This window comes from Apostichopus japonicus, chromosome 20 (assembly GCF_037975245.1).
Source record: "Apostichopus japonicus isolate 1M-3 chromosome 20, ASM3797524v1, whole genome shotgun sequence".
Classification (NCBI taxonomy): Eukaryota; Metazoa; Echinodermata; class Holothuroidea; order Aspidochirotida; family Stichopodidae; genus Apostichopus; species Apostichopus japonicus.
The window spans coordinates 2,026,708-2,037,952 of record NC_092580.1 but is presented as its reverse complement, the minus strand read 5'-3'; the positions used below and the strand labels follow the sequence as shown (position 1 = coordinate 2,037,952).

Sequence of the window (11,245 nt, the reverse complement as noted above, 5' to 3'; positions counted from 1 at the left end):
AGAACAGAGAACAATATGAAAACAATACGAAAGGAACTTTGTTGTCCCAGATGTAAGGAGAAACGGTATGACAGAAGACAAAAGCGACCAATTGAGGGAAATTGCTAGTTATGCTAGCAATAGGTCACTTGGGTGGGGGGTGGGGGATTGAGGAGGAAGAACATGATTCAGAAAGATTCAAACGGACTCAAAAATTTATGGTATGCTTTTACTGTCTCCTTGTTTATTAAAAAACACCAGCAAGGATATTTAGTTAGTTGGTTGTCGGTGATAACCGAGCAACCAGGGAAAATAAAAAAAATGTTATACAATTAAACTTAAAACTGAGCCTTAATTAAATACGCCCCTCAGTTAAATCCTCAAATAGCCGAACCCCGTTTGTATGACGGTGTCGCTGATTTGCCGAGCACCAAAGTAGACCGGATAGGAGTTGAGATTCTCTCCTGACGGTTCCCGACCTTGAAACACCCGAGAGTTACCAGGAAGGCATCAAACCATATATAAAGGTAGTAACAACACATTAACTACTAGAAAGTATCATAGTCGCTATTGTTCAACTAAAACTATACGTAACTTTTGTGAGCACAACTAATTATGAAGATAAAATAACAAATAAATATAACACAATTAAAATATAACACGAAACCTCTCCTGACAAAACTGCAAACGTATCCCAAGTACGGCACTATTATATGAGAGCAAACGAAGTAATTACAATACATAGTAAATACCTCTGACCTCACAGAGGTGTGCCAAATAGTACAGAATGCCCTAACAAAGCATATGACTACATGTTTCACTCACAGACCCCCACTTCTTTAACTACGATTTGAATATTATAACTGTTGAAATCGTATACCACTTTATGATGACACAAAAACTTTAATCCTAGTACTACTACCGCCTGTGTAGCAGTACAAACTGTCGCAAATATCCCATTTTCAGTAAATACTGTCCTAGAACCACTAGGACAATTTATACTGGATTAACCAGTACATTTGGTCTCCCCGGACGCGTATTTTTTCCCCAGGACGAACGTCGATCCCTGGATTCCAAACATTTGACGCTTTTTCAAAAAACATGTTTTGAATCTTTTTTTCCTAGTTTTGACACCAGATTATGAACGACAATCCTTCATTTTCGCTAGAAGTGGATCCCTAACCCACTTTCTAAGCCCTAACTCTGATTTCAAACGAATTTTGTAAATTCCTGAAAAACCTGAAACCCTTATCCGTCCTGGGAATAAAAACTAGGCTCCCCGAACATATTGTACGAGACCAGTTGGTACAAACTGTCTCTCGGACAGTATATATGCTATGGTTAAACGAAGGGGGACATTATTTGACGGTTGTGTATTTTGTGGTGAATTGTGTCCACCTGAACACAATGTCCGCCCTAGAAGGTACGTTAGAGAAGCAAAAATTTAATTAGTAATGGACTCTGGCAGTATCCGTATTATTAGCAAATTTGTCACATTTCGGCTTCCATATATTTAGCAGTAAGTCGATCGATCCTGCCGTGCGCGCGACAACTTAAAACGGAAAAGTTAGCAGAAAACGTAAGACCAATTGCCTATATTCTAAGAGCTGTGAGCTATCCAAGTGGTTTCACAAAAATAAAACAGAGGAGGATCTTATGGAGACAAAGGCAGTCTTTCAGACTGGCTAAAAATGGAACTCTCGCATACCGAAATTGAAGGAAAGTGTTGTTATCTAGGGCTTCTTAACTCGCCCAAATCGAGGCAGCTCATAGTAGTGGCATCTAAGGTAATGTCCGTAACTTACAGTAAAGCCTATAGGATACACACTAGGCCTATGCCTGTTGTTGTTAAATGGCGAACGGCCTTTCCACAGTTTAATTATAACCAGACCTCTTGGCCTGATTGATGCACAAATCATGATATTCTTTAACCACTATTGTTTAGTTGTAACTCATTCGCAAAAGTCAAGCAATTGCTTATGCAACAGTATAATCAGTTGTATGATTGGGCAAGTTGTTAGTGTATGAACTAAGTTACTAGGGCCTAGTTCTTTTTGTTTACCCAGTTGTCATAACAATTTTTTGTGAAAAATATCATAAATTTCCACCTTTTATCGCTCTGCCTACCATAGAAGTTAACAATCATAACCAAATCATATCACTAAAGCTTACAGAGATAGTCTGGTCTGCATGCATGGGACAATATAACATGCAACTAGTAATGTACTGTAGCCTAGCCTATTTCTAGAGGAAAGTGGCACTAATCAGGCGCGTATCCAGGGGGGGGGGCGTTGGGGGCGTGCGCCCCCCAGGTGAGGAAAAGAGGAGAGAAAAAAAAGAGAAGAAAAAAGGGAAAAGGAGGGGGAAAAAAAAGGAGGAGAGGAAGGAAGGGAAAAGAAAAAGAAAAAAAAAGAAAAAGGAGAAAAGGGAGAAAAGGGGGGGGGGGAGTAGATAAGATAGCCAAGACCTCGGGAAGAGAAAGAGGAACAGTCATAGTTAAAGCGCTGATCCCTATTATATACAAAGGTAGCCAGTGACAGATCAAGGATTTCGGAGGGGGTGTGCGCCTCACTCTACCCCTTACACCGACAACTCCATTTTTGACGTTTCCATTTTTCCTCTCTCACTAATGTATCTATATAAATACTATATGGTCTATCATAACGCGTGTGTGTCTATGGACGCCTTAAACAATTGTGCTATATGGAACCAACTGTGGCTGGTCTTGGACTCGACCGAGTCGTCGGGGAACATGACGCATTTCGGGAAGGGGCCACCGCCCCCCCCCCCCCCCGAGTTTCAAAATAGACAATGCTTAGATGCAACTTACAAGGCCTGGGATTTCCAGCGATCTGGGAGGCATTTTCGGCCAAAAATTTTATTGAAACTTCGCCCCAACTCATGGTGGCGCTTCGCTTAGATAGTTTGCCTACAGACTTCGCCCCTCCCTTGGCAATTACTCGCTACACGCCTTTTCCAATTTGTAAAGCAAAGAGCAGATATAACATCATATCAGTGAGCATTGAAATGCATGTTCCAGGATGAACATCCTCAAAAACTGTCTATGTGTGTAGTCAAAGGCGTAGGAGCCCAATTGGATTTGGGGGCTGTAATGACTTGCTCGAAAAAAAAGCCAAAATTTTTCGCGCGCTTCGGGCGTTCAACATATCGATGCCAATATCATATAAGCAAGCATCGGTCATTACATCGCATGCCATCGTTTACTGTACCGTCCGTGAAATACCGCCAGTATACCGCCGGATGCTAATGTAAACAACGAAATGTCTTATGTAGATGGAGAAAAAGCATACAGATCCATTTATGTCAAAACTCTCTTTTACTGTAGTAATATCGGCCAAGCTTAGAACTTTATTTTAATTACCAAGGAGATCATTTTTAAGCTATTCATTGCTATTTATTTTTCTTTCAGTAGGTGCCCGAAAAAATGGGGAAAATTTGGTTGCGGGGGGGGGGGGCTGCAGCCCCCGCCTCCTACGGGACCTACGTCTATGTGTGTAGTGTTCGGTTTCGATATACCTGATATCGGAAATATCTGCTATTTTTCATTTCCTTCAACGCAGTTTTATAATTGCCATTTTAAGAGGTTGCAATATTTCTACACCAATAAATTAACTGTGTCTGAATTTTCGAAAATTTCCTGACCAACATTCTTCATCATACTTTCCTCTACTCGTGCAATTTTGACCTGTCTGTTAGGGGTTCAAGGAGGTTTTTCTATATTGGTTGTCAATAGATTGAATTTTGTGCAACATTATGGGTATGTTCTGAAGTGATTTTATTCACGAGAAATGTGAATTTTCAAATTCTCAACAAATAATGGGCTTAAAACCTTGAAAAGTGGGGCTTTCGGATATTATGGGCGTGACGTAGAATCACCTACAAAAGCAATGATCCATAGGACATGCAATGAGGTCGAACATGATGTGTGACTGGTGACAATCTTCAAAAAGGTTATGGATGGAAAAAAACTTTTGGGAAATACTGCGGTTCTCAGGCAAAAGTGTACATCTGGTTAGTCATTTTCAAGCCAGAGAAGTGCCATTTCCGGTGATCTGGGGGGTATCAAAGCCAGAAATTTTCTTGTACCCTCCGCGCCAACTGATGGTGGCGCTCCGCTTAGATAGTAATTCGCGCCCCCCAGGTTAGAAAATCCTGGATACGCACCTGCTAGTACTGTACGTGACAAAATCACGTTCATTAATTTTGGTTGGTAAGATATTGAAGGCCCGATAGTATTTGTTTTAGGTGTGCCATGTTCACAACATGCCAAACCTCACTGCAGAAGAAAACTTCATAAACATGTATAAACCAATAGTGGCCATGCAATATGTACAATAATGGGAATATTCCATTTCAAACACTGATATAGAGTTGTACTTCAATTTTAGCCGCACTTTAGCTAGAATTACCAAATTCTGCAGCCCATATAATTGTTTTTTTTTGGGGGGGGGGAGGGATAGAAAAAACATGATATCTCCTTGATCATGAACTTTCTTATCTCTTTGAAGGTGCTCATCTTGGCATAGATAAACCAGACAACAGAATATGTCTAGATTCTGTTGGAAAACTATCAACGTTGATGTAACAAGGTATGTTCAACAGGATGTCAAAGCGTCATTGACCTGTAGACCTACGAACAAGTCTCCATAGCATTCCTGTAACTGGATTATGGAAAAAGGTAAATTCTCAAGCTGTTCTAATATGAGGTGACCAGACGTCCCCGATTTTCGGAGACAGTCCCCGATTACAGTGTGCTGTCCCCGATGAAAAAGTGTCGCCGAAAATGTCCCCGATTTGTTAAAATGTTCAGGAATTTCGAAAATATCCCACATTATTAGTAAACTAATTGTAAAAACAAAATTTAGTAAGTGTGCTGTCGCAGAACGGAACTAACCAGTATTTCAGGTGAGCCAGTGTAAAGTGGAATATGCTAGATCGATCTAGCCTAGCACTCTTTCGTAAAGTAGGTAAATTTCATCTAAGAAAAAAGCTACCTTTTTGAAAATAATATTGATTTAAAAAGTGCTTCTAAGTATCACCATTTTACATCTAAGCACCTTAGGCACTTGAAAACTTTCCAAAGGGGAGGGGTACACCCCCTCCCCTTACACCCCTCCCCCATATCAGTCACGCAATAAATGTCCCTGATTCCATTCAGGCAAATATGGTCACCTTATTCTAATAGTACAGGTTGTCTACAGCATGCAGTGAAAGTTTACTTTAGTTTAAGTCACTCTGTCTGGACAGGTTAAAAATATACAAGTTTAAAGGTAGTCGGTATAGGCCCTAACTTTTGGCCACTTTAATTGTTAGAAGTTTTCAAAAAGTACTTTCCTTGGGCTAATAATCCTGTAAATTGTGCCAGACATTCAAAATGATGACACTAGCTGATTGAATGTCCCAGTGAGGTAAATTTCCTCCAGGGTAGAAATAAACATACTTTAAGAATTTTGACCAAAGTGAAAATCTGGCATATTTTGGGCCATACAGCATACCTTTAAGCCAAACTTTTGCATAACTGCAGAGCAACCATCAATATAGACATATAATTGTAAGTTGGAAAAAGTGGATGTTCCACTTTTCTGGTTTAGTGGTTTAAGCGATTGTAAATTTGTGGTACAGTATGGTTTAAGTTACATTTTCATGTATGCAAGGTAAAAATAATTGGCCTAAATCCACCAACACCCTGTTTCGATCAGATATCCCACTATTTTGATCTAGATCTGTGGACAGAATGAAGCAATGGAATAGAACAACAGTCAAGGCAAAGCCTGCAACTTGTAAACGTTTTTGCAATTAGTACCTAAATGCTGTCTTCTTTCTTAACAGGTTGGTGTTGATCTTAATGGTCCTCTGCCAGTGACAGCTGCCAAGCGACTGTACATAATAACACTGTCTGACTTCTATTCAAAGTGGCCTGAGACTATAAGGCAGTGCCTGACAAGACTGCAGCATCAACTTCTTATTTCATTATTGATGTGATGATGAGGTAAACATATCTAAAACATTTAATAATTTTCTGTTGTATAGTGCCAATAATGAATGGCATCATATCTGTTATTTGTACCATGCAAATAACTGATAGTGCATGGAAGAATGGTCAACACTGCTGTGTTTGAGTATAGCTAATTCCACATAGGTATAAAGCATACAGAAAGGTTATGAAGGTAGGTGAGAACCGAGAAAGTGTACTGTAAATCTTTGCAGGTGTAGTCCCCATTAATAAGTTTATCTTTAAATGTTTCATTTCCTATATTTACTTCCAAAGATTCCACCTCTGGTTCTTAAGTTGCATATAGCCAGACAATTGTCTTTATTTGGTCTACATCCCCAAAAAGAGATTTTGCCTGGACTTGTTTTACTGAAGCAGACACAGTTTATTTGTTCAAACAAATGATGAGTAAATAATTAAGACCACATTCCACAGCTAGGTATCACCTATTGTGTTTTGTTTTTCAAAAAAGGATTGGATAGCTTGATATGGTAACCACAGGGAACTTTTCTGTTTAGAAAGTGTGACCTTATTACTACTTTGCTCGCTGTTTGGACCGGAACTTCGACAAGATAGAGAGATACTGTATGAACTGAATTTTGGTACCATTTCTTTGTTAGGCCCCTTGAAGAAAATTGCTAAATGTGTTTGTGTGTGTATTGGTGGGGGGGGGGGTATTTTCTGAAACCTGGGGGAGGGACCCCTTTTCTTTGGCAAAATAAGGCAATTTTTAGGTCTCTTGATGCAAAATGATGCATAATAATGGTTAGCTAGCATTATTTGTTTTGCATTTGGGTCATACAGAGGGTGTTTTGAACCCCCATGGATCCTGATTCAGGACAAATTAATGTTTGATTGGTATTAAACAGTCAGACCATGCACACATACATCAATAGAGCACCAAAAGGCATCAAACTTCTGTTGTATCCTAGCTTTAATCTAACTTGATAAATGTCTGATATTTAATTTAATTAATATGTCACAAATGTTGTATTGGCTCATATGGATAAACAATTTTCAGTTTTTGTAGTAAACTGTATGATATAACGCCAAAATTATGACATGCAATCTCCAATAAGAAAAAGGTGAGCCAGTAATCCCATAAACATGTAGGTGTCACAATAAAAGATCATCCAATGAATTCAATGCCTAAGCATAGTTCAGTTGTACACTAACAGTCTACACTCAACCAATATGGTGAATGTTAACTATCTTTGTAGTGGAGCTTAAACTTGGGTGTTACTAAAACGAATGACAATTGCGTTACACATAATGACAATATGTTGTACACACTAAAAAATTGCGTTGACTAAAACGAATGACAGTGAATGACAGCACAGACATTTGCTTCAACCGGATATCACAGTTCAGACTTCGTGGGTATATTAAAGCCACGCAAACCGAGTGGACGCGAAGTGCGTGACTTACAGATCTAGTAAAGTACAGACAAGATACAAACGCACCTTATAGTAAGCGAAATTGTAAGTCTGATTTTAAAAAGTTAATTTAAACAATAAGCCAGCACCTAACAATTACTCCAGTTTTCTTTCTATATAAATCCACAGAGGAAAATGTTAAAAGCACAGCACTCAAGCGCATTCTCACACAAAAACTTTCCCTGTGGTGTCTCTCCGTAAATTACACTAAAACCCTGTAACCACGTAACATGCGATTTTCCTCAAATCATTTTTGCGCAGAAAACCAATAACCACATTTACTACACTCCGTTAATCGTTCTATCTCCACTCAACACTGTCATTCGTTGTCATTCACTGTCATTCGCGAATGATAATTAACCTTGTACAAAGTCATTTGGTCATTCGGTCACTCGCTGTCATTCGATTTAGTTTGCCCTCTTAAACTTAAACCTTTCAAGATGATAATTTATTTTATATATATATAGTGTGGCATTGACTACTCATAATATTGCTTTCAACTTTAATTTCGCACAGATTTGGATGCACTGACATTCTCATCTCTGACCACCAATGGGGAGGGAGTATGTATGAAGTTAACAGAAGACCCCAGAAGACATGTCTAGACGATTTTCTTGGCAGTTAACTTGTTGTTGAGAAAAAAGACGCTAAATGTGCAGACGACTCCGAGGTGACGAAGAACACGAAAAAAAAAATTGTGGCATTCTCTCTTTGACAACCTTGGACTTAATAAGCAATAACTCATGACCCGTTAACACTCCCTCGTTAAAAGAATGAAATAAACTCGACGATGACAGGCATTCGATTAGAGCATCGATAGTAGAATTAGTAGAAACGGACAGGTCTGTCATTTAACATATCTGAATCACTAGGGAAGTAGCTAGGGATTAAACATTAATCCTGTCTTCCACTCTTACATATCAGGAGAGACAATTTCATCGGCTGCTACATGTTAAGCAAAGGCAGGCCATTGACTTTACACTGCCAGTCGTTCGGTGGAAATCCATATATTTTGCATTTCAAGTTGACGTGATGTGACCATCCAAATTCTTTATCACCTCATTACTTCATTAAATAACAAATACGAAGGCGTGTTTCTTGGTTCTGGAAATTGTGTACAAGATAACTTCTCATAGAAAAATCATATAACCGAACTTAGTCTGCTTCCTGTTGTAACGTTTGCTGTTATGGAGTTCTGTGTAAGTCTTAAGGACAAACCCGTTGGATACATGACAATCAGCCATTATATTTGTAATTAACAATCAAGATTAAACTTTTGGCAGTATCAAGTTGCACATTAAAGCATTATATAGGTAATCTTACTGTTTGTGGCAAGCAGTTCAGGGGGATAATTCTATAGGGAAACGTCTGCATGGTATTATTGAGGTTTACCAAACTCCAAAGTGGCTGTTCTTCATGTGGATTATGAGAGCTTCAAGTAAATATTGTTTGAAGAAGAGTGGCAGTAGTATATCATTCTAATGAAGCAATTCCTCCCTGCTTGAAGGATGCTCTAGAAAGCATTGATTATATTTAGTTGCCTCAGAGCTATAAAGGGAGAGTCATCATTCCAGTTAAATTTCCTCATGAATTATCCCATGTATAAACATTTTTTAACTCTTTGTCCAGTCTGATATATTTTCAGAATATTATGTTTGTAACTATCATCCAATTTCATGTTTTGCTTTTTACTTCATTAAATTTCTTTGAACAAACTTAGAGTGACGTATTTAAAGCATATTGGAACCTGCTCTGTCCTATTTGCTTTATTTTTATATTGTGTACTCATGTCTCCATGGCAACTGCCTTTTTCTGTATGTGATTCACACATGTGGTTCTTTACACTTCTGCTTAATAAATGTTGCAATATCGTGTCCCAAAAGAAGTTGAAAAATAAACAGGCAGTTCTGAAATTCCTTTTCTTTCCGTGTTTATTTCTTGTCTGTCTGTCTCTCTCTTATTTCTAGTGTGTAGAAGAAAAAACAGAGAGCGATTTGAGAACTTGTCTGGTCCTTACAAATGGAACTGGAAGTTGACCTTGCTTAACATACCCACACATACATATAACAGGATGTTATGAATAATCTGACAGACTAGTTTGCCAACAAAATTGTTTTGACAAGACAGGATGATATTGCAGTCGATATGAAAGGTAGATATTTCTCAAAAATCGTTTTGCCCTTTGAAAGGCCTTGTAACTAAAACAATAGGTCTACTACACCCTTTTAAGCCAATTGAAACATTCTGTAATGTGTTTTGTGATGCATAATACAACCCAGCCCACCCCCACCCTTTCCTCCCCAACTTTGAGTTGAACAATTTTGTGAAAAATTAGAACCTTATAAACCATAAAAAAATCAAGATGACAAACAATGGTTTGATTTGACAGCTTTGAAATCACGTATCACTGGCAAGATGCGTCGAGCTCACTCGTACGACAAAGTCGATAAATGTGTATCTTTTCTGGTAGTTCGCGACACGCTGATTACGAATCTGAAGTTTATTTTGGAATTGGGTGTTGCGTGGGGGCCAAAAACCTGATTTGATTTTTCCCCCCAAAACTGACCCAAAATCGGTTTCGCCCAAATGACGTAACATGGAGTAATCGATGCTCAGGAGCCCAAATCTGCAACTCCCAGGTCCATATCTGCTTCCGTTTGTGGGATACGTGGTCCCAAAGGACCCGCTGGAAATACGTGTTCCCTATAAGTGCACAAATTGGAAAACCCCCTCTTTTCAGCCCCCTCTCTTGTCCCCTCTGAAACACCCATCGACATTAAAATTAGACGTGGAGTAGAAGACACCCTTGTCTTTGTTATACACCAATTTCGTGTAATTATCTGACCGGGAAAGGCTTTTGTCTATATGATTTCTATTTTTGTTCATAAATCATAAATCAGGTTTTTTTGGCCCCCTGCACGCCCACACACAGCACCCAATTCCAAAATAAACTTCAGATTCGTAATCAGCGTGTCGCGAACTACCAGAAAAGATACACATTTATCGCCTTTGCGACAAAAAGTTTTTTCACCTTTAAAAACCGTAAGCAGTTTTATCCAAAATTTATGCCAAAATTTGACCCATTTATTCATAAATGTCAAGATAAAACTCAAGATGACAAAGAAAGGTTTGATTTGACTGCTTTGAAATCACGTATCACTGACAAGATGCATCGAGCGCTCTCTTATGAAACTTCTTTCGCTCAGTTTGCAACAGAACAATAGAACAATAGAAAAACTTTTAGGGGCAACAAAAGATTTTAAACCTTTGTTCGTCGTAAAAGTTTTTCGGTCTTACTTTTGCAAGTTTGAGATGCAAAAATTTGTTGTCGCAAAATCGATAAATGTGTATCTTTTCTGGTAGTTCGCGACACGCTGATTACGAATCTGACGTTTATTTTGGAATTGGGTACCAAAAAAAGGTACTTTTTTAACTTTTCAGACAAAAAACCTATTTTTGGCGCAAATAAAAATTGCCAAAAATTGACCCCAAATCGATTTAGCCCTTTGAAATCACGTATAAAAGATCAAAATGCGTCGAGCGTCCTCTTGCGGCCTCGTTTTTGGTCAGTTTTCAACTTCAGAGGAACAATAGGAGAGCGAAAAACTTTTAGGTCGAACAAAGGTTTTGAAATCTTTTGTTCCCCCTAAAAGTTTTTCGCTTTCCCATTGTTCCTCTGAAGTTGAAAACTGACCAAAAACGAGGCCGCAAGAGGGCGCTCGACGCATTTTGATTTTTTTTTTTATCTTTTCCTTGCTAAAGTTGAAATATTAGAAACGACTAGCATTTCCTAACAGTTGCTGTGGCGCAGTGGTTA

At 38.6% G+C, this 11,245-nt stretch overlaps 1 long non-coding RNA gene across 1 annotated transcript; it reads left to right on the top strand.

The window, feature by feature from the left end:
• Positions 1–166: 166 nt before the first annotated feature.
• LOC139961035 (uncharacterized) lies at positions 167–9,352 on the top strand. The gene is made up of 4 exons (XR_011790701.1): positions 167–1,766; positions 4,509–4,678; positions 5,830–5,989; positions 7,945–9,352. It is a non-coding gene; the product is annotated as an uncharacterized lncRNA (long non-coding RNA).
• Positions 9,353–11,245: the final 1,893 nt, after the last annotated feature.